We start from the raw sequence: 25,338 nt of genomic DNA on the forward strand, positions 1-25,338 counted from the left end.
AGACCCAACTAAATAAGATTACCAGAGAACTGTGTTCAGCGTTAACAAAACCCTGCACCCTAGAAGAAAGCATCATGTGGACCTATTAGGAGACTTTGCTCTTTTCACTGCCTTAGGGAGCAGGAGATACTAACCTAATGCATAAGTGTACATTTTTCCAGCAATTAAATAGGGAAAATTATATTCAGAGTCTCCACCTCGTAAGAACAATGCAGTCTAGAAAATCATGTACCACATAGAACAGAAAAACAGGGTTATAACCACCCACATGTGCTTAAATCTTAGCATTCAGTACATTCTACAACATGGCTAAAGTCTCACCTCACATCAAGACCAAATTATAATCTTGTTCCCATATTCTTTTTGGTAGTACATTGTAAACAATTTAAACCATCTGCTCAAAGAGCATTCTACTATAAACTCCTCGCTATAAATGACTTTTTTTTGCTGCTCAAAGTTACCAAAAATTCTCTAGTCTTTTTATCTTTTCTCATTCATTAGGCCAAGTAAAACAGAGATGGAGGCATAACCTCTTCAAATTTGTGCAAATAGTTGAATGCAAAGCTTCGGGTTGGATTGCCTCATTAAAATGTTCCCAATTGATTACTTTTATTGTTCACTTTTTCAGTAGGCAGGGATGATAAGTACCAAAGAAATAGAGATCCTAAAATAACTGGTAAATCACTGGACAATTGAGAGACCATTACACAACGCTAAATAGAAACCACAGGAGCTAACGGCTGGCAGAAGAACTCTATTCAAAATTCAGACTGAACATAGAATTATCTGTTCTGCAGAGTTCATACTTTTTTTCCCTGTCTTTGCCCACTCTGGCTAAAATTAATTCCCTAGGGCTTCCAGCCCCAAGGCCATGATCTTTCAACTGGCATACAAGTTGTTCCTCCTGTCATCATTTTTCTTATATCAGAAACCAGAAATTTTAAGTCAGGTCTTAGAGAGTTTTCAAGCCTGTAGTTTCATTCAACTGGTGACATGGCAAGAGTTTTTAGTGCAACATCATCATTTATTTTTCAAAATGCATATGTAAGGCTTAAGTAAGAATCAAGATTAAATAATCATTCTCTCTCTCATGAAGATTTTCCTGATATTAAATAAGACAGTTGTTTTCCAAGCTTATTGTGCATAAATAGGGCAAGGAATAATAGTTTAAAATACAAATTCTTGGGCAACTCACAGGAGCTACTGAATCTGAATGGCTATAGTTGAAATTGGGAGCTGCATTTTTAACCAGCACCTCAGCTGATTCTAAAGTAGGTGGTTGTCAGCTACACACATTTCAGAACTAGAGTATGAATGGAGGTTGAGGTCAAAACAAACAGAGTCAGTGTTTGTGATGCTGACAGGAGATTCTGGAACTTGGCTTATCTATAGACTTTACCATCACCAGTCACAATTAATTCCTTAGGTTAAGCTATGTAATCTCCTTAGGCTCGATTTCCTCATCTGAGAAATTAAAAACGCTAATACCTACCTCACAGCACTATTTTAAGGATAGCTTTACAGTATTGAAAACACTCAGTAAAAGATAGCTACTATCAATCAAATTGAACACCCTTCACAGCAGACCAGAACAAAAAAAATCTTTGCTTCAGGAACTGTTCATCTTTACGTCTTTCATGTGTACACCAAAGACAAAGATCTCAGAAATGGGAGGCAACAGTGGTCAAAAACACTGATTCTGGAGTTAAACTATCTGATTTTGAATGTTAATGCCACTGCTTATTTGAGCAAATTAATGAACAATTATCTGCCTTGATTTCTTCCTCTGTAAAATCAGCATAATGAGAACCTATCTCATGTACAATGGTTAGCAGATTTCAAGTCAATGCTCAATTGTTTTGTGATTATTGCAACATATGAAAGGGAATTTGATGGAGAAGAGTGAATAATTTTTATAGGTGTGGATAGAAGAAAAGATGATGCAAATTACCTTATTAAGAATCAATGGCATTAAGGAAAGCAAACTGTTTTCATTTTCCACAAACATGACTCCAGAAGAGTCAAACCCATTTAAAGAGTCTAGTAACTCCCCCCATCAAAAACTGTATTTCACTTAATAGTATAACAACTGATTTTCTATAAGAATTTAATAATTTTGCATTTTTCGATAAATGACCTCATCCTTTAGGCAAGTCCCTAAATTGTCTTTAATATCAACTATCATGGAAATAAAGTGGTAACCCTTACCAAGATATTATAGTAATTAATAAAATGTTTAAAGTCTACAAGTTTAAAAAATGGGAGCTTAAAATCCCTAAAATTCATTACAGGAAGCTTGAAATCCGTAGAATAGAATTTAGCTAGAGACAAGATCTGAAAATGCTTTTGAGTGAAAATGCCTAGCATTATATTGTGTGTATATCTCAAGTTGAAATAGAATAGAATTGAACTGACATGGAACAATGAATGGGCAATAAAATGGGGATAGAATAAATGAAGTTAAGATGAAACCAAATAAAATCTGTATTTTATCCATCCCCATACATCTCTACAATACTGTCGCTTATTATCAGGGTGTCTAACCTAGTTTCTACTTTCACTGTGAAGGAAAACATCCTGTCTCCTGCTGCTGGTGGAAGTATTGATTAAGTAGTGAAGAATAAGTAAAAATATTCTGGAATACTATCTTTCCAGATTTTTTTTCTTTTTTGTCACAATCAAAAGAAAAATCAGAAGTAAATGTTTCTCATTGTTTTCTCTCAAGATGCTAATGTTTAGGGTTTAAGCATCTGTAATGCAATAAACCCAACAACCAAGAGAGGGCAAATGAAAAAAATCCTTCCCTAGTCATATAAATCTGACAAGAAGAAATAAATGATGTAGATGGACTCTCTGGTTATCGAAAGAGGTAGACTTTAAAATAGATTTACGCTGGCAGAGCCTTAAAAAAATGAAGATGGAATTTTGAATCAGTTCCAGGAGAAAATGAAAATTTCTTAGCACTCTACTCTTTTCCCTCTAAACTTCAATTCCATTTATTATCAGAATGACTTCTCTTGCACCTACTAAGTGCTAAGCTTTAGGAAACTGAAAGGTGGGTATGGCATGGTTCCTGTGTTCAAGGAAGCCAGAAGAATCAGAGATGCTTCACAGACTTCACTCCAGCAAGTGTAGTGTTCTGTTCTCATGGCTACAGCAACACCTGACTTTATGTTTCCGGTCTTGTCTTCACCATAACTCTCTTTAAAAATCCTAACTTGGACATCTCACTATCATGATAAATTCAAATATGCATAAAGACAAACATATAATAATTTACTCCCTCCCTCTCCCATAAAAAGCACTCTACATTTTAACTGCTCTCATGGCACACTATTTTCCCAATCGCCCCAGGCTGTAAAAGTTAACATTTTTAAAAATTCATTCTTTTCTTTCCTATCCCATATTCAGTTAGCCACTATGTCCTGTCAAATTTTCCTAAGGAATTTACCCCATAACAATATTTTTCTGTCAGTCCTACTACTAAGACTTATTTCAGGTTTCCTTGACCTTTATCTATCATAGTCATGGGTTGACAGAGATTTGCCTCACACCCATGAACTTGAAATTAAATGAATAAAAATGTAGTAGACACAGCTGGAATGGCTTCACAAGGTTCACCACTGAGGTCTCCAGAGTCAACATCATTCCTGCCTTTCCTAAGGCACTATTATTTGGTTCATCCTTACCTTTGAGCTACCTTGGTATACTTCCAATAAATTACCTTTTTTTTTTTTTTAACTTGGTGATTTCTGTTGCTTGCAACCAGAATAATCTTAACCAATAAAAAGGGAAATAAGATTGAGTTAAATGTATTAAATCAACAAATAACAAGAGGAGATAGAACATCTTTCAGATGCACAATATTTTGCTAAAGCTTAATTGATACTTTTGACACAAAGAAATCATCAATATTAAGTGGAAGCCAAGGTTGAAACATTTAAGGGGAATAAACTAGCATTGTGTACATCAGAGAGACTATAGTCAGGTAGAACAACATACATAAAATAGGCTTCAAAATCATCACCTCTCTTTTCTCCTAATTACATGCCCACCAAACAGCCAGCTGAATATGATTTCAAGTCCCCCATACCTCAGCACTGGCAAAGGGTGATGTGACCTGTGTTGAGAATGAGCCCCTATTTTAAATAAACGATATCTCTATGCATTTGGTTACTGTGAGTCTGTGACTAAGGGTCAAATTATTTCTAAGTGGACCAATAAGACTAGCATATATCCCTAAAACATTGAGGAACATAACTTTGACTGCCATGAACTCACAAAGAAAATATCAGTCTCTGAGTCTCTGCTGCAACCTTCTTGTCACTGACTCTCATCCCTCACTTCCACTCTGCTTCGACAGCTGTGTAACTGTCCAGCCCTGCAAAAGTGCCCTTGCTCATTTATTCATTTTTGAGTCTTTTTTAAATCTGTCAAGCACTGTATTAGTAATGAATATGTAATGGGTATAAAAGACAGACAATAAGTAGTTTATTAATAACTAATAATTTATCAATATTATGCCAAATATTAATGTAACAAATAAGAAATAGAAATTCTATTTGGACATAAAAGAAGGTGACTTATCTTAGTCCCAGGGGCATCAGGGAATGCTTCCCCAAGGGAAATAACATTAGAGTTGAGTCCTGAAAGACAGCCTCAAATTCCTCCCTTTAAACTGTTTTTCCCCACCACTGCCAAAGTAATCTCTAATAGAGCTTTCAGGACTTCTCTTATGTTCAAAATCTCTGCCCACTAGGAAAATAATTAAACTGGGGAGACATATCTTTGTGAGTTACTAAGCTAGGTGATCTCTAAGGTCTGTTACAGATCTAAAGATTCTGTAATTATTTTTCAATACGTACATAACGTTCCATATTATGGGAGTCCTGCCATTAGCTGGATGTCCCTGATGTATTTTTATGTAATAAAAGTAAGTTATAAAGAAATGTATATGGTTATTCCATTTTTAGGAAAATGAAAAACAACATTATAGTATAGGTGTTTTGTTTGTATACATTTTTATGAACATAGAGAAATATATGGGAGGGAAACACATCACATTGTTAACAATGATGTGTTTTGTACTTTCTTTCTTTCCAAAGAAAGTACAAAAAAATAAAGAAAAAATGGCTGTCCAATAACTTAAAAATATCATGGCTTAATTTTAAGTAAAAATTCAAATGTAAATATCCCATCTATACTATTTCTGCAAAACTGTAAAAGTTGAAAATAAAGAGATTTTGGTCTTTAACAAACAGAAATGTCAGGGATAAATAACAGTATTGATTGATTAGCTGACAAGATTGTAGCAATTTGTATCATTGGTATCTGTTTTCATTTTAATACTATGCTTGCAGTTAAGTAATGTTTAAGCTTGTGACTTTAACTCACAAAAGCTTCTACCCAGCTTCAAAGGCTCTCTTTAAGCCAGCTTCTTCAATCAATTTTTCACTACTTCCCAAATGCATCCGCCAAGCACTTTTTATCAGTAACCTTCAGCTTTTACGGCTTTTGTGATAAATTTCAGGGGGTGTGGGGGGTACGGAAGAGAGAAAGATTCCTTGAATCCTGCTATGTGGCAGACACCATTCTAAGTACTTTACGTTCATGAATCCATGTAATCCTTACAATAATGTTAAAAAAGAGGTACTGCTCCCTTCTCCCTTTTATAGATAAGGACACTGGGTTAAGTGACTTTATTGATTTCAAAGCATCAAAGGGGCAGAACTTGAATTTTCACATAGGAAAACTTAATTATAAAACTCATCCTTTACCCAGTATGCTTTCCTCTGTCTACCTTTCCAGGCTCATTTCCCATGAGTCCTCAGTGAATTCTTCATTCCCATCATTTCCCAGTCATATTGGACTACCTGCATTTTCTAGCACAGGCCACTTTTGCTTTCATCCCATCGTCCCTTCCCAATTTTCTTCTCTTCCTTCTGCTCATCCATGTCCCTCTCACCTCTCTCTCTCTCTCCCTCTCTCTCTTTTACTTTGTTTGGAATGTACTACTTCTACTCTACCTGTATATTAATCAAACTTCTATTTGCTCCCTAAGGCTCAGCCCAGTTATCCTCTCTTTCTGCACATCATCCTTGGACATCTCCAAACAGATTCAAGAGCTTCCTTCATGATCCCATCATGCATATTTTTGTACCTCTATTGTGGCACTTATCACTGCCATAATTATTCCATTATTTAGCCACCATGCCACTGCTAACCAACTTCCCTCTCCCTGACTGTGTCATTATCAAGCAGAAACTGTAATAAATTATTCTTTGTAATTCCAGAACCTCATAAAGGGCCTGGGACAGAGCAAAAACTTAATAAATGCATGCTAAATGAATAAATAATTGAATTGTTCTCTAGAGATCAGTACACAAACCTAGGGTCATTTAGAGAAGACAGGTGAGTGAACAAGACAGAATGCACAAGATATAGTTTGCCCTCTGTTCTTAGAAGATTGCATGGCTCTCAAATAAGCTAACTGTCTGAGGGAGGTTTTGCACCAGAATAATTAGCTGGAGAGTACAAAGTTTCAGAGAAATTATATATATTTACATATACTAAGTTTTACATGGTACACCTATAGAAACTGAACCCTAACTCAGGGTGTCCAGCCACACCAAAGATTTCCTTATCCTTGATATGGAACAGATGCTGGGATAGTGAATATTTCAACAGTGATCCACGCAGACAAGTGCCTGAAGACAATAGGAACCTCCTGAGTTCTCATTCCTAAAGGGAAGGAGGACCCGCTAATAAAAATTTAATTCCCTGCCAACACACTGGATGAGACTGAGTTGAATTTAAGTTGATGAAGAGAGGTAAAGAAATGTGATACTTCTTATTTAGCCAGTTTAGTATAGTTAGGATTACTGGGTTCTAAGCAACACAAAATTCAATAACTTAAACAAGAAACATTGAAAGAGAATTGCACAGAAGGAGCAGTCGAAGAATAAGGCCTTCGGAATCAACAAGAATTAGTCAGGCTCTGAAATTCTAGATAACAGGACTCAATGGCCTTTGTCAGAGTGCCATCTTTGAGCTGAATTCACTCCAATAATTTTCAGTCCTTTTGTTACTCAAACTGATGGAGCATCTGATTGATCCAGCATGGCCATGTGTCCACAAATTGGCTAAGGGTCAGTTCCACTTAGTAACTTGAGGGTCAGTTCCACTAAGACTTTAATCAAAGGAAGATGACAAGTTTTCTACAGAAATATTGGGGTGCAGTTACCATGAAATAAGAAAATAGATAAATGGACTTGGGGAGAGCAAAATTGACATATCTATTACTGATTCATATCTCTACTTTTCACTGTTTAGAATGTAAGCTCCGTGGAGACAGAAACTGTTATTTGCATTCTTCCCTCCTCACTAGAATACTACCTAGCATATAGGAAGTACTCAATAAGTATGTGTTAAATGAATACCTTGTCTCTAAATAAATTGCCCTTTAGTTCTGTTAGCTAGTCACCTAGTGTGTCCAAGAAGGAAAAATATATACAGCAGGTAAATTTTGAGTAAAAGCAAAAGTTTAAAAAAGAATCAAACTCAAGGCAGATTTTAATTGAGAAACACGGATGAACAGAGAACAATATTTGTGAAAGATAAATAGCATAGTACATGTTGTGAGGCAAGGCATAGGAAAGATGAAGGTAGGAAAGTAATATTCATTGGTTGCCTACTTTCTGATAGCTGTTGTGGCAGGCACTTTTACATATGTGTCTCACTAAATATGACGTACCAAAACTTCAGGGAATATGCAAATAATAACAACCATTGCAGAATGCAATTTCATTTGCTTCATAATTGTGTGTATGGCTGGCTTTTGGCCTCCACTAAGCATATATTTGTTTTGCACAATGGGGCCCTTGGCTCCGATAAACAGCAAAGGATCAACATCACAGGTCAGAAGAACAATTTTCCAGCCCATCTCTGCCCCACTCTCAAGCACACCCACTGCAGGAAATAATACCAAGCACTTTATATACATGCTTACATGAGCATTCTCTCCTTACATGTGTGCAGACATTAGTCAGCTCACCTTTTTAGGAACTTTCTTCTACTCTGGGACCTAAAGTGAAAAAAATCCAGGTCACTCTGTCCTACTATAAAGACTGCTGGTTTGAGCTAGAAAAGAAAATGTTTCCAGATGATTATCTGTAGACAGATCTAAGCCTAAAGAACTCTGCAATATCTAGTCCATGCTGAAGATGACAAAGCAGAGGCTCAGATAAGAAAAGTGAGTTGTTCAATATGTCAAAACTAGTTAGCCTTGAACTTGTGTCTCCTGTCTCCTAATGCAGTTCTCATCCATCTTACTTCACTGAAGTTCACTCAGATGTTGAGATTCCACAGTGGCTTTAAGTTGTTAACAATAAAAAGTGGTAGATTAACTACCTTAATTGTGTATTAAATAGTATTTTTTCACTCAATTTAATTATTCATCTCATCGCTCAGAACTGTTTCTCTCAATCCAATTTTTACCCAATGAAACAGAGCACTAGCTTCTCATAAGAACCATAGAGACCAAAATCATGGGTGTATCATAAGAGATTTTAACTTTGGGGTACTATTTTTCCATTTGAGCCCTCACCAAGATGATATACACTTTCTTTCTAATTACCTAAGAATATGATGAGATCCATGGATCCAAGAAGCAACATAAAATGTCCATTATTACATCTGGAGTGGATTTTTTTTTTCAGATGTCAGAGGATTTTATTTTTCAACTACAAGTAAAACACCAGTGTATGATGACTGGAGTGTTTTAGAGCAAAACAACTTCAACCATTTAGATAAAAATATCTCCTGGTAAGACAATCTACAGAGTCAATGCAATCCTGATCAAATTATCAATGGCATTTTTCACAGAACTAGAACAAAAAATTTAAAATTTGTATGGAAATACAAAAGACCCTGAATAGCCAAAGCAATCCTGAGAAAGAAAAATGTAGCTAGAGGAATCAGGCTCTCTGACTTCAGACTATACTAGAAAGCTATAGTAATCAAAACAGTATGGTACTGGTACAAAAACAGAAATATACACCGATGGAACAGGATAGAAAGCCCAGAAATAAACCCATGCACTATGGTCAATTAATCTATGACAAAGGAGGCAAGAATATACAATGGGGAAAAGACAGTCTCTTCAGTAAGTGGTGCAAGGAAAACTGGACAGCTATATATAAAAGAATGAAATTAGAACATTCTCTAACACCACATACAAAAAGAAACTCAAAATGGATTAAAGATCTAAATGTAAGGCAGGATACTATAAAGCTCCTAGAGGAAAACAGGCAGAACACTCTTTGACATAAACCACAGCAATATCTTTTCATATCTGTCTCCCACAGTAATGGAAATAAAAACAAAAATAAACAAATGGATATTAATGCATATATGCGGAATCTAGAAAAATGGTACAGATCAACCGATTGCAAGGCAGAAACAGACACACAGATGTAGAGAACAAACATGTGGACACCAAGGGGGGAAAGCGGGGCGGGGGGGTGTTGGGGTAGGATGAATTGGGATTGGGATTGCCACATATACATTACTAATAAGAAAAAAAAATCAAATTTTATGCTTTAAACATATGCAGTTTACTGCAGATATAATTGACTGTATGTCAATTATATCTCAATAAAAGTTCTTAAAAAAAAAACCAAATGGGACCTAATTAAGCTTAAAAGCCTTTGCACAGCAAAGGAAACCATAAACAAAATGAAAAGACAACCAACAGAATGGGAGGAAATATTTGCAAATGATGTGACTGACAAGGGGTTAATGTCCAAAATATACAACAGCTCATACAGCTCAATATCAAAAAGAAAAAAAAAAAGCAACCCAATCAAAAAATGGGCAGAAGGTCTAAATAGACATCTCTCCAACGAAGACATATGGACTGCCAAGAGGTACATGGAAAAATGTTCAACATTGCTAACTATTAGAGAAATGAAAATCGAAACTACAATGAGGTGTCACCTCACACTGGTCAGAATGACCAATATGAAAAAGTCTACAAGTAATAAATGCTGGAGAGAGTGTGGAGGAAATGAAACCCTCTTACACAGTTGATGGGGATGTAAATTGGGACAGCCACTATGGAGAATAGTAAGGAGGTTCCTTAAAAAACTAAAATTAGAGCTACTATGTGATCTTGCAATCCCACTCCTGGGCTATATCTGGAGAAAACCATGGTTCAAAAAGATAAATGCACCCCAGTGTTCATTGCAGCACTATTTACAATAGCCAAGACATGAAAGCTACCTAAATGTCCATCAACAGATCAATGGATAAGGAAGATGTGGTATATTTACATAATGGAATATTACCCAGTCATAAAAAAAATGAAATAATGCCATTTGCAGCAACATGGATGGACCTAGAGGTTATCATAATAAGTGAAGTGAAGTAAGCCAGACAGAGAAAGACAATATCATATGATATTGCTTACATGTGTAATCTAAAAAAAAAAAAAAAAAAAGAAAGATACAAATGAATGTATATACAAAACAGAAATAGACCCAGAGATATAGAAAACAAACTTATGAGTACCATTTTTTTAGATTCCATATATATGTGTTAGCATACATATTTATTTTTCTCCTTCTGACTTTCTTCACTCTGTATGACAGACTCTAAGTCCATGCACCTCACTACAAATAACTCAATTTCATTTCTTTTTATGGCAGAGAATGGACTTGCGAATATGGCAGGGTGGGGGGGATGCTGGAACAAAGTGAGAGAGTGGCATTGACATATATACACTACCAAATGTAAAATAGATGGTTAGTGGGAAGCTGCTGCATAACACAGGGAGATCACTAGATGATGGGTAATGACCTAGAGGAGTGGGATAGGGAGGGTGGGAGGGAGGCTCAAGAGGGAGGGGGTATGGGGATTATATGTATACATATAACTGGTTCATTTTGTTGTACAGTGGAAACTGGTACAACATTGTAAAGCAATTATACTCCAATAAAGATCTGAAAAAGAAAAGGGGGGGGGGTGGGACTAGGAAAATAAATGAATTAAAATGTGGCTGGTAAAAAACAAACAAACAAAAACTTACAGTTACCAAAGGGGAAAGAAGGGGAAAGGGATAAATTAGGAGATTAGGAGTTTGGGATTAACAAATACACACTACTATATATAAAATAGATAACCAACAAGTACCTACTGTATAGCACAGGGAACTATACTCAATATTTTGTAATAACCTATAAGGTAAAAACATCTGAAAAAAATAGATATATATATATTTATCACTACTGTACACCTGAAACTAACACAACATTGTAAATCAACTATACTTCAATTAAAAAAATTTTTTTGACTATCCCTTGGTTAGATGAGTCTATAGCTCTCTCTAGTTGACAGCAGCAAAGGCAAGCAACAAAATTAAAACTGTCCAAAATGAAGTTTAATGATTCCAGAGTAGCTTCCTGACATTTTAGATTCAAAATCTCTGGAACGGAAATATAATTCTTTTGGTGCCCTTTCTAAATTATCATATCAGTCAGGTTTCTTAAACATAAACAATAAAATCTACTCTGGCTAGTTTAAGTAGGAAAAATAATTTCTTAAAACGATACCACCCTCAGCTACATCAAAACATGATTATAAAATTTTAAAATGATTAATTGGACCTCATCAAAATTAAAAGCATTTTCACTTCAAACTTATCATTAAGAAAGTGAAAAGATAAGATACACACTGGAAGAAAATATTTGCAAATCATATTATTGTTAAAGGTCTTGTACTCAGAAAATATTAAGGATTGCTACACTTCAATAATAAGACAAATAATCCAATTTAAAATGGATAAAAATATTTGTATAGATGTTTCACCAAAGAGGATATACAATGGCTAACATGCACATGAAAAAAAGTTTAACATCAGTGGTCACTAGGAAAATGCAAATTAAAACCACAATGAGATATCCACTTGATGCCTACTAAATCAGCTAAAATCAAAAAGGCAGACAATAGCAACTGTTAATGAAAATGCAGAGAAACTGGAAACTTCACACATTGCTGGTGAGAATGTGAAATAGTACAGTTGCTTTGAAATCATTTAACCAATTTCTTTAAAAACTTAAACATTAATTTAGTATAAGACTCAACAATTTCACTCCTAAATATATACAGGAGAAATGAAATGAAAACATATATCCACACAAAAACATATATAGCTATTCATGGATGCATTATTCATAATAGCCCAAGAGTGGAAACAATCCAAATGTCCATTAATTGGATAAATAAGATGTGATATATCCATCCAAAGAGATACTATTCAGTCAGTAAAAAAGAACAAATTACTGATAAATGCTGTTACATGGCTATACTCGAAAATCTCATTTTAATTAAAAGAAGCCAATGCAAATATTGTCTGATTCCATTTAGATAAATATCCAGGAAAGGTAATTCTATGAGACAGAATAAAGATTAGTAGTTTTATGAACCGGTGGTGAAAACAAAGATGATTGGTTGCAAATGGATATGAGATCTTTTTGAATTGATGGAAATTTTCTAAAACTAGATAGTGATGATGGTTGTACACGATTTAAAATGGGTGAATTTATGGTATTTAAATTATAGCTTATAACTTCTCTTTGAAGACTTTCATTTTTGGTTAAGATGCAGTAAGAGGAACTAGATACACCCTCCCATGTGAAACAATCAAAAACAAACACTACATACGAAACAACTATTTTTCAAGATGAAGGGAAAAAAACAGTCAAGATCAGGGGATTCCACACAGACTGGATAGAAATGAGCCTTGTGATTGCCTTAGCTTACTGTCTTGAAGACTTTTCAGGTTTTGGCTCAGGGAAAGGGGAATGAGGCAAAGTCCAGTGTGCTCCCTGACTTTAAGGACATGAACCTGAGTCTGGGGAAACAAATACAGCTATAATTCTCAGTATGGAGTATCAGAGAGGAGTGAGCCATATGAAGAGGGAATTTTGGAGCTCTACAAAGGGTCTCTCTCTAGTCCTCAGCATGTGCATGCAAAGAAATTACCCAAGGCCAAGAAAAGAATGACCTGAGAAGATCAGAGAGAACAGCCAAGTCAAAAAAAAAAAAAAAAAAAAAAACCCCTCAAAATTCACAGGGCATTCATAAGGGTCTTGCTTTAATGGAGGGGAGGGGGGAGATAATTAGCCCTAGACTAAACACGGGTCTGGTTCCACCTAAGAAATCATAAGAGCAGAGCCAAAAGAGCCAAACTGTTAACAAGTAACTTAGCTGTGTTCTAGAACAAAGCTCAGGAATATTTATAGGAATTATAAGATCTCCAGTACCCATTAAGGTAAAATTACAATATCTGATATCCAATAAAAAATTACCAGGCATACTAAGAAGCGTGAAAATATGACTCATAACGTGGAGAAAAAAAATGAATCAGCCAAAATTGACCCATTAATCACATAGATATTAGAATTAGCAGTAAAGAAATTAAAACAATTGTCATAATTATATTTCATATGTTCAAATAGTTAAGTAGAGACATGAGAGATATTTTTAAAAAACAGAAATTGAATTTATGAAGATGAAAACCATGTCTGATATTAAAAATCCACTAGATGAGATTAACACCAAACTAGATATTGCAGAAAAAAAGATCAATGAACTTGAAGACAGCAATAGAAACTTTCTAAAATGAAACATGGAAGGAAAAAACAATTTTTTAACAGATAAAGCGTTAGTGAGATGTTGGAAAAATGGACCACAGCTAGTGTTCTTATATATAAGTAGTTGGAGTCCTGAAAAGGAAGGAACACAGAAACAGAAAAATATTTGAAAAATAATGGTTGAAATTTTCTAAATTTGATAAAGTATAAACCCATAGATCAAATAAGCCCAACAATACTCAAACACAACAATGAATAGAAATGAACTATTGATACATACAGTAACATGGATGAATCTCAAAATAATTATGTTTGGTGAAAGAAGCTAGACAGATAATCAAATTATATTCATGTAAAACTCTAAAATGCAAATGGGTCTATAGTGACTGAAACAGATCAGGGGGTGACTGGGAAGACAGGTGGGAAGGAGGAATTACAAAAGGACATGGGGAAACTTCGGGAGGTGACGGTTACATTCATCATCTGGATTGCAGTGACAGTTACATACATCTGTAAACATATGTCAAATTAAACACTTTTTAAATGTAGTTTATTGGGTGTCACTTATATCTCAATAAATCTATTAAATGAATATATGTGTTTTATATGTATATATCAACATTTTAAAATCATAAATCTAGCCAAAATCAATACCAAAGCATATATCACCATCTAAGCATCCTAGCATGAACTAGGATACAAGAATAAATTTTAAAACTGATAAAATATAAATAAGTAAATAAATGATAATTTGAAGTTCTCAGAAGTGTTTTGAGGGATACAAATATAAACTTATGGATGTGTTTCCAGGAACATGACAGAGACTTGGGCTAGCGAGGAAACCACAGCTCTCACTGCTGCCTCTGAACACTGCACACTGAAACTCGTCTCTGGCCATATCACTATAACCACCAAAACCAATGACACTTTTTCATAAGGAGATTTTCCAAAACTCACTGCCCCTTCCTAAAGCCAAATACCCCTGCCAATACTTGCATCAGAAAAGTGCAAACTCCACTGTCTCGTATTGCCCACTTTTGAACTGAAGTCTTATTCAGGTTCACCTGATAGTAAGGCCTGAATCATATGTCTGATACCCAGCTACATGCAAGGCTGGGAATTTGAGTTCAAAAATCCAACTACGATAGGAAATACTTTCAGTGCACTAGTTTTTCCACAAGCAACCCATTTAGAAAATAACGGGCAGCTATAAATAATGGTGGATGTCCATACAATTATTATTCAGATTAGACCCAAGCCAAACTGCTAATATTTCCTTAAACATCACTTTCTAGAAAAGAAAATTTTGTAAACTTCAATTCTTCAAACTTTAGATATAACACTTAATTTAATGCTTATAAGTGATGCTAGAGAGATGGATTAAACAGTTTTACTTTCAGAATTGCATCAAAAATATGAAATACATTAGAAAAATTTAGATGCATATATTCTTTACATCTTTTAGGGATTTTCACATAACTTATTTGTAATTTCAGAAAGCAGTGCTCACATCTTAGGCAAAATGCAATCAGGTCTCCAGACACTGAATTAAAGTATTAAATAGCAACTCTGGCTGGTTAGGCAGAATTAATTTATGATGCAGGAAAAAAATGGTATAGATATACAAATCGCAAGTAACAAACATGGCACCACTTGATAAGTATATTTACTTTTCTATAGAAACTGATCAAGAAACTTAGTCAAGAATGTACTCTGATTTTTCAAGACCATTTCAGGGAGAAAATCCTCTTGACTATGGTGGATTCACTCATAATGGCATGAGAAGGAAAGGAACTAAAGATGTTTTCAAGGTTCGTTTAGAATTAACAGAGATGAAGAAGAATACAATAGGAGCAAATCTGGAGAAGAAGCTAATGCGTTAAATTTGGGTCGTCCACATGGAAAGGTTCAGAAATCAGAAGTTTTGGTCTGGAATTTACGAATCATGGACTCATTACTTTCGATTCTCAACCTTTATTTTGTTTCAGTTTTATCATAGTGAGAATTAGGTTCATAAAAAAAGAAACAGTGGAAGTTTAACACATTAGAAACATTGTTCTCTTTCAAATCATTAAGTCCAGAAGTTGCCCTGGTAGAAGGCTCCACAGAATCAGGGACCCAATAGTTCCTTTTCTTAAGTAACTTCCTTTCCCAAAGTTATCTTGCAGCCTAAGAAGGTTACTGAAGCTTCAGCCATCATACCCATAGTCCAATCAACAGAAAAGGGAAAGAAGACAAAAGAGCGTGCCGCTCCCTTTAGAGACACTTCCTGTGAATTGCCCATACCACTTCCACTTTCATCTCATTGGCCAGAATTTAGTCAACAACTACACCCATCTACATGAATGGCTGGCAAATATGGTCTTTATTCTAACCACCCATGTACTCGGCTAAAAATTATGGCTTCTTTAACTAAGGAAAGTAAGTGAACAGGTATTGGGTAATAATTAGCACTTAGCATAAAAACCCAGGACTAATAGCTCAAACACTACTATATCTTCCACTAAAGAAAGTGGCAGTAACAGCATCATCATAAGAATCACTGTGAATCCAATCTAATTGTAAAACAAAATTATTCACAGTCTTGGGTATTTTAATAATTTTTAGTAGCCAATTACTTATAAGAAACAACAGATCACAATATATCAGTTTGTCAGGGTGACATGAGTGCATAAAACCTTACTGATGGTGGTTGAACTAGCACAGCACAGCCATATGAGGTCACTAATCACTTTGTATAGGGGCAAATGAACAAATCCCAGTCACGTGGATAGCATGTATAATGTTCTGAGTCTGATACATAATTATGATACAAAATTATAAAAGATGGCTTGCAGTTAACAAAAATGAAAAACTCTCATTTTGGATAATACTTTGGTGGACCATTTCAAAATGCAGAGTAGCCAGAATGAGTTTCAACAAGTAAATTATTTAAGATATCCCTCTAAGAACTGTGTGCTATTTTGTATCACATAGTCCTCTAGAAAAAATTCAAAAGCTATATGCTCCTATCAGTCAAATTGAAAAAAAAAAAAAAAAAAGGAAAGGAAATTGGAAGAAACATCAATGAGAAAGAAAAAAGGCTAAACTGTGTAAGTGTAATAACTGCTATCATTTTTCTTTGCCATTACCTTGACAATAAAAGGTTTGTGTGGAAGCTCCTGATTTATGGTCCTTTCAGGCAGTCACTGCTGAACAAAGCCACATTGATTTCCCAGGATCCAAGGTGGAGCAGTTCAAGGCCATAAACAATCACAACTCATACTTCTGTTGGTTGAATATCTATGAATTGGATTTGACCCAGACCAAATTTATGAATGGGGCTGCTTTTGGCCTACCCGTCTTATCATTGACAAATAGAAACCTTTACCTTGCCGTAAGTCACACATGTGAGCGCACCCTGGACTTCTGACCCATCCCTGTTCTAGTTTCCTGGTTTGTAGACCTTAAGACTCTCTTTGAAGATTATGCACCTATAAACTGTATTAATCTTTGATACAGACAAACCTCTAACTGCTAAGAACAGTATTATTACAGTAAGAAGACTAATTTAAAGGAATTAGGTAGAAAAGTTCAATGTGTTTGTTCCTGGGTTTTCCTTAGGTTGATGTCATTGATAAAGCAGGACTACAAATTCCTTTATAAAATAGTTCCTTTTCCACAAAAGATTATAGGACAAATATGTACAGAAATAAAGTACATAGAAAAGAGTAGACCAAAACTTAGTATATATTAAACCTATGCATAAAGGTAAAGAAAAGAGAGACTAATGAAAGAATAGCAGAAAGAAAGGAAGCTAATATTTTAATAAGTAACTGATAAAAAGAAAATCCTGATACCAAGGAAATGATAAATAAAGGAATGAAAAATATTGGAGAAACAAAGAAAAATTGAACTCAACAGTACAGATGAAGTCTATCATGTAAAAGCTTCCTGGAGGAGGAAGCATGAGCTGAGTTTTGAGGAACAAGTAGGAGTTTGTAGAGGAACAGCATATGTGAAGACAGATCTGCCACAGCAACTTATGTGACAGACAGCTTGCAAGGGTGAGGTGGGAGTATAAAGGTAGAGAGGGGGCCAGGGTTCAAATCTTCAAGGGCTCCACATGCTAAGACAGAGTTTACTTTATCCTGAAAGCTCTATGGAACTGCTGAAGGAGTTTAAGCAAAGAAAGTAGCATGATCAAGTATGCATTTTTCAAAAAGTCACTAAACCAAAGTTACATAGGAATGTGGTCAAAGAGGAGAAAGAAAGATAATAATACAAATTATCTTGAACTTAAAAACACTTAAAGAGGAAAAGAAGATAGATTCAAGAGGCATTAAGGGATGGAAGCTGCAGGACTTATAGATGGAAGGGATGAAGCGGGGAGAGAGTAGTGTAAGATACTACCAACAGCATTTCAGGTTTGAGCAACGAGGTGGCTGGTTTTGTCATTCTCTGAAATGTGGTTTCCAGGAAAATTAAGAGGTCTAGGGGAAAGATGGTGAGTTTAGTTCTGATTGGGGTTAGGGTTCGGTCTGAACTGCCTGTGGGTCAGTGGTGAGGGGACAATTGGTTGTGAATCTGAAACTGTATAATTCATGGTGCAGTGACTCACACAGAACAAAACTGAGAGAAAGTTTTTAACTAGAGAATTATACTGACATGAATAACTGTGTTGAGAGTCATCAAAACTGCAGTGTATAAATATGTAAATGAAAAAAAAATATGCCCCAAACTATAAAAGATATCAGCTAGTTGTGAGTTTCATCTAGTCACTAAGGAATTGGTATTTATCCTCAATCAGTTTGGCTCAGGTAATAATCTCTCTAAAAGCCTTCCCATATTGTTCTAGGCAAGCACCATGTTGCCCTTGTCCCATTTGGCTAAACTAGCAGTGTGATGTGAACCTATTTCAAAGCCTCAATCTTTGCTTATGGAGCCATGAAGGCCTTTGAATACTGAGTCTCTCTTCCTCAGCTCCCTTGGATGTCTACACAGTGATGCTGACTCTTGGATTCTTCCATTAAGACCATTATTATTTTATAGCAGGGACTGTGCTCTTTTTCTCTTTCTAGTAGCTAGTTTCTTCATGATATGTTGATTGAAGGGATTTCAAAGCCCCAAAGATTGTGAGTTTCTTCCTTCTAGATTCTCCGTTCATAACACTATTATATGCCCCCAAAAGTCGTTCATTCAGAGAACTGCTATTGTCTGCTCTCCTCATGCCCAAAATCACATGAATTATGCTAAGAATGCACCCTCCTAGGCTGTGGTTGTGTCTCTCCTCTAGGCTCCTGTTGACCTAAAGAAGTTAATGTATGGCTAGTGGGGAAACTTCCAAATACCATTTGTTAGAGTTTTATATATATTGGTCCCTATCTCTGCCCCCTCTCAGGTAACAAAGAAGTAAGTCAGCAAAAACCAGACAAGGATCATGCTCCCAGTTGTTCATTTCTCAAACTTATCTAAGAGAGTGTAGACACACTAAATGATGCCAATCATGATTAAGAAAGAAGTTTCCCTCCTTTTGATCACCTAGCCAATGAGAAGTGGGAATACAGAATGCACTTAGGTCCTCCAGAATGGGGAAAAACTAGGTTTGGAGCATCTATTCAATCTTACATCAAAGGAAATATAGTTACATTAACAGGAAATGCACCCTCACCTAATGACTATTCAATTGGAGAACCTATCTTTTATTTCTGTGGGACGCTAATACTTGACCCTTTAAAATCTAGATGTAGGATTAAGAGATCATGGTCTCTGGTGTCAGGTTGCCTAGGCTCAGAGCTTGGCTCATCTACTTATCAGCTGCGTCGCATTGAGCAATTTTCTTATCCCTGCTTTTACTCAGTTTCCTCATCTGTACAATGGGGATAATAATAATCCCTAGGTCATGACACCGATGTGAAGATTAAATGATAAGATACATGTCAAGTGTTTAAAATAGTACCTGGCATACAGCAAGCACTCAATAAACATGAACTATTAATTTAAAGAAAAGCTTTTTCTAGTATTTTTTGTTTTTTGCACTGTTTGGGGTTTTTTTTTTTTTTTTGGAGGGGGGTTGTTGACTGTTTTATTTTGTTTTTTTAACGAAGATTGGTATCTGATGCTGCCAGACAGAGATCAGAGAATAGTAAACAACAAGAGTTCTTCACGGATGGACACACACCATGCTTTGCTCCGCTGTTCTAGGCAGTGACCCATCGGTATATGTCACTCAGGGAAGAAGAAAGCACAGTGGTATATTCCGGCACCAACAGCATAGCATCTCCCTGAACGACAAGCAGCTGGGCTGGAACAAAGCCAGGGAAGGAATGCAAACTCTTTGAAAAAAAAAATCACAGCACATCTTCCTATTTTGACAGCTCAGGGAAAAGAGGCAGCTATACAGAATAAAGCAGCAAGTGTGCTTTGAGATCTTGGGATGAAAAGCAATGGAGAAGCACACCCTATTATTGTGCAAAACCCCTACTTATATGTACACCCAGAGCTTTGGCCCTCACCCGAATTGTGCTGTAAAAAGGAGAGGATTTTGACTGTTTTTCCCTGATAGGGCACATAAAATTCTTCCTTTCTTCCTGTATTTGGCTGGTGCTGCCGCAGCTGTTACAGAAGAAGTCCCTTGAATAAGAATTTTCCCATTGTAAGCCGAAAACGTTCATCCTTCTAGCAATGATAGGTCTGAATCATTTTCAGATTCCCGAAATTTTTATCAACCACAAAGGTAGCAAAATAAAATGTATTCCCTCATTAGTTATTATAACCACATTGTACATAAGGGTTAGAGGCAGAAACCAAGAAAAAAGAGAAAGAGAGGAAAAGAGAGGCCATTGACAGAAAAGAGAGACAGAGACAGAGACAACAAGGAAGGAGCACACACCTGCTGGAAATAATAAGAAAAATGTGGGCTAATATTTATGCAGGGGTTCACTTTTTCCCTTCAGATGACGGAACGTTTATTTAATGAGTCTCTCTCTATCAACCTGTCAAGAAAAACAGCTGCGCCTTCTGGGCCTCTAGCTCAGGGAAAGGAACTAAAGTGTCATGTCCCCACAAAGCTTCATAAGCTAGGTGTCTCACCTATAGTACACAGGGAAAGCAAAAATCCCAAATAAACAGAATATCATCCATTCCAAGAGCTGCCAACGCCATCTAGTGCCAGTATGAAATATAACCTCCAAGAAGTTATCAATGGAAATCACTAGTGATTCTGACTTTCTTTTCCATAGAGTTAGAGAGACCTAAATTATCCACCTAGTCAGGAGGTGCCAATGCTGGGAGAGAAATCAGCAAGACCAATGGTCTAGGCTTTGGCTGCACAAAGAATCACATGGAGAGCTTTCTAAAAGTATATTAGTGTTTGACAGAAATATAGATCAATGGAACAGGATAGAGAGCCCAGAGGTAAGCCCACACACATATGGGCACCTTATCTTTGACAAAGGAGGCAAGAACATACAATGGAGAAAAGGCTGCCTCTTCAATAAGTGGTGCTGGGAAAACTGGACAGCTACATGTAAAAGAATGAGATTAGAACACTGCCTAACACCATACACAAACATAAACTCAAAGTGGATTAAAGACCTAAATGCAAGGCCAAGCACTACAAAACTCTGAAAGGAAAACATAGGAAGAATACTCTATGACATAAAAGACAGCAAGATCCTTTTTGACCCACCTCCTAGAGTAATGGAAATAAAAATAAAAATAAACAAATGGGACCTAATGAAACTTAAAAGTTTTTGCACAGCAAAGGAAACTATAAACAAGACAAAAAGACAACCCTCAGTATGGGAGAAAATATTTGCCAACGAAGAAACGGACAAAGGATTAATCTCCAAAATACACAAGCAGCTCATGCAACTCAATATCAAAAAAACAAACAACCCCATCCAAAAATGGGCACAAGACCTAAACAGACATTTCTCCAAAGAAGACATACAGATGGCCAACACATGAAAAAATGCTCAACATCACTAATCATTAGAGAAATACAAATAAAAATCACAATGAGGTATCATCTCACACCAGTCAGAATGGCCATCATCAAAAAATCTAGGAACAATAAATGCTGGAGAGGCTATGGAGAAAAGGGAATTCTCCAACTCTCCTGTTGGTGGGAATGTAAATTAATACACCCACTATGGATAACAATATGGAGATTCCTTAAAAAACTAAAAATAGAATTACCATATGACCCAGCAATCCCACTACTGGGCATATACCCAGAGAAAACCATTAAAAAAAAGATATATGTACCACAGTGTTCATTGCAGCATTATTTACAATAGCCAAGTCATGGAAACAACCTAAATGTCCACTGAAAGACGAATGGATAAAGAAGATGTGGTACATATATACAATGGAATATTACTCAGCCATAAAAAGGAATGAAACTAAGTAATTCGTCGTGAGGTGGATGGACCTAGAGACTGTCACAGAGAGTGAAGTAAGTCAAAAAGAGAAAAACAAATAGTGTATGATAAAGCATATATATAGAATCTAGAAAAATGGTACTGATGAACATAGTGGCAGAGCAGGAATAAAGATGCAGATGTAGAGAATGGACTAGAGAATATGGGGGAGATGGAGAGGCTGGGATGTAGTGAGAGCGTAGAACTGACATATATACACTACCAAATGTAAAATGGCTAGTGGGAAGCTGCTGCATACACAGGGAGATAAGCTCAGTCCTTCATGATGCCCTAGAGGGGTGGGAGAGGGAGGGTGGGAAGGAGGCTCAAGAGGGAGGAGTTATGGGGATATATGTATACAGATAGCTGATTCACTTTGTTGTACAGCAGAAACTAACACAACACTATAAAGCAATTATACTCCAATAAAGATGTATTTTTAAAAAGTATATTAGTGTTTGGGTCTCATGTCCAAATGCATATTGAAATAAAAAATAATTTTTAAATAAAGCAATTGATTTTGTTCAAATAAAATGAGTCAGAATTTCTAGGAGTATAGCCTAGGAAACGGGCATTTCTAAAAATCTCTTCAGGTCACTTATGCTGAATCCAGCCTTGAGAACCACTGAGCTAATCCAACCCCTCCTTCTTTTAAAGTGTGGGAAGGAGGAAAGAATTACTCTTCATCATTCAGTTGCTGGAGGAGTTGAGTTGGGAATCGAGGCCACCACTCAACTTGTGAGGTGTCATTAGACCAACGTGAAAGTCGTGAGACTGCACAGGTCGAAGGGTCAGGGCAAAGGGGAGGTAAGAAGTACCATCCAGGCTGAAACTATGACTTTCTTTTAGAGTGGACTTGGCTTTGCTCGTTTCTTTTTTCTCTCCCCTGTCCTGTAATATGCCCCCCAAATGTTCAAACTAAATCAACATATGCTGATATAAAATAACATTGTATTCATTTGAAAAAATGCTCTTTACAATAAAAAAGTATAAACCTCCCAAAATAAATAGAATGTGGGATTTTTTAAAACAATTTAATTACATTTATTAAACTTCTTTTTAACAACTTCTATGTGCACAAACTTTACTGGTATTCATGAGTATAAAGATAAATTCCTCATCTGCAACTTGCCCCACTTCAAAAAAGATTTGGAACAAAAGTAGATATAAAACAGTATTCTTTTTATTTTAAATCAGAGTAAAAGGTAATGAAAACCAAATGGTAAGACAAAATCAGGGAGAGTGAGTACACAGTCCCTTAATTAGATCTTACACAAATTCTGTGCAGCTTATTAGTGTTAATTTTTCAAAAAGGGGGGGAGGAGATATGATCAGTTAAAAAGATTCACCTTCCCTATTTGATAAAAACAGACCAGTTGTTCCGTATTCTTTGATAGAAAATAAAGTAAATCAATATGACATAGTATTAGATGGTGATAAGTGCTAGAAAGAAAAATAGAGGAGAGAAGAAGGATGGGTTTAAGTATTAAATTAAATGGGGTGGCCAGGAAAGGTGTTCCTGAGAAGACAAGGCACGGAGCCAAGCACCTATTAGCATGATCAGTTTATTTTTTTACTCACATGATGATTCTGAGCCATGCTGTAATTCAGGGCACATAGTAATTCAGGGTCTTTTCCATCTTGTGGCCCAGCTGTCCCCTAGGTCCTCGGTGTTCTTCTCTCCATGTAACTGGAGAATGTGGAAGGAGAAAGAGTGCACACACTCCTCCACCTGAGGAGGCATGCAACATCCACTCTCATACCAATGGCGAGAACCAGTCATACAGCTCCTCCTGGATGCCAAGTAGACAAGCACTGTGCCAACCAAGAAGGGAAGAATATGCAACTAGATGAGCATTAGCAGTCCTGCCCATAGCCAGTTAGCAAGCTACTGCAGTTATCCAGGGGGAAGATCATGCTGATTGGTTCCAGGGCCATGACAGCTGAGCTGGTGAAAACTGAAAGGATTCTGGATACATCCTGAGTTAGAGTTAAGTTTTACTGAGGAGATGGATGTGGAGTGTGTGAGAAGGAGGAGTCAAACTTAAAGCCAAGATAGATGAGCTGCTGATGTTTAGACATTCCTGCCCAGGGGCTTCTTGAGAAGACTCAGTTTGCCTGAGTTAATTTCCATGTGACCAGAGGAGGAGAAACATTTTATTCACAAACACCTGGGGAACAGAGGCAGGAAATATTGATAACAAGATGGTGGCTCTATGTAGATCACAAATTTCTTTTGAGAGATGGATGGAGGACTTGTTTCCCAAAGGGCTCTGGAGACAGAGACATACACAGGTTTTTAAATTCTTCAAATTTAAAAATTTGAGCATTTAAAAAGTTGAGAAAGGTGAGCACTCTTTTGTGTACCTTGTAGCATCTAAGGGGGCAGCAGATGCCATAGACACTTCTAGTGCATTGGCAGTGCCCTGCTGGGTTGAAATTTTTGGTGAGGAACCTATATGACATACTCAAAGAAATATTTGGTATCAGAGACAGGACATTTTGATGACAAGGATCTGAAGCTTTGAAAAAATAAATGTTTGATGTTCCCCATCAATTAGCCTTTATTAGGAAGAAAGGAAGGAAAGAAGGAAGGAAGGAAGGGAGGAAAGAAGGTAGGGAAGGGAGGCAGGGAGGGAGGAAGGAAGGAAGGGAGGGAGGAAGGTAGAGGGGAAGGAAAAAAAAAGGAAGAAAGGAAGGAAGGAAAGAAGGAAGGAAGAAACAAACTAACTTATGGTACCCTATTCCCCCATACACACATGTACACACACACAAACTACAACACACACACTCACACATACCTCAGGTAGTAAGTTCAATGCTCAGTGACAAAGAGAGGTGTGGCAAATGAAAAATAATTCAAAGTTGCCCACTAAATACCTTTCTTCATATATTTTGCTTCCAAAAGTCTAAGCCCCCTTTGGGGATAGGGGTAAGAGGAAATACTCCTGAAGAAATCAAATATGCCATCATGATGGCAAAAGGACTTTCCTTGGATTAAATGAGATTTCTTCAACTAGAGGGCAGGAAGAAAATCCAGTGCTGCTAGAGAGGCTGTTTCCCACCAGGAGAATTCCTGATGATGAGGGGTATACAGATCCTATCTTTATTTAAAATTTTGATATGCTGTTCATCATGATGTTTTTTGCATTAATTTAGATTTTGTGAATTTTGCAGTAAAATATGATTTATGTGATAGCTGAATTTTGTGGCACCCCCTTAGCCCTAGTCCTGGTGCCTAGGTGAAGCACAACACAGAAAGGCACCAGTGATCCAAGCAT

This window comes from Hippopotamus amphibius, chromosome 8, assembly GCF_030028045.1.
Source record: "Hippopotamus amphibius kiboko isolate mHipAmp2 chromosome 8, mHipAmp2.hap2, whole genome shotgun sequence".
Classification (NCBI taxonomy): Eukaryota; Metazoa; Chordata; class Mammalia; order Artiodactyla; family Hippopotamidae; genus Hippopotamus; species Hippopotamus amphibius.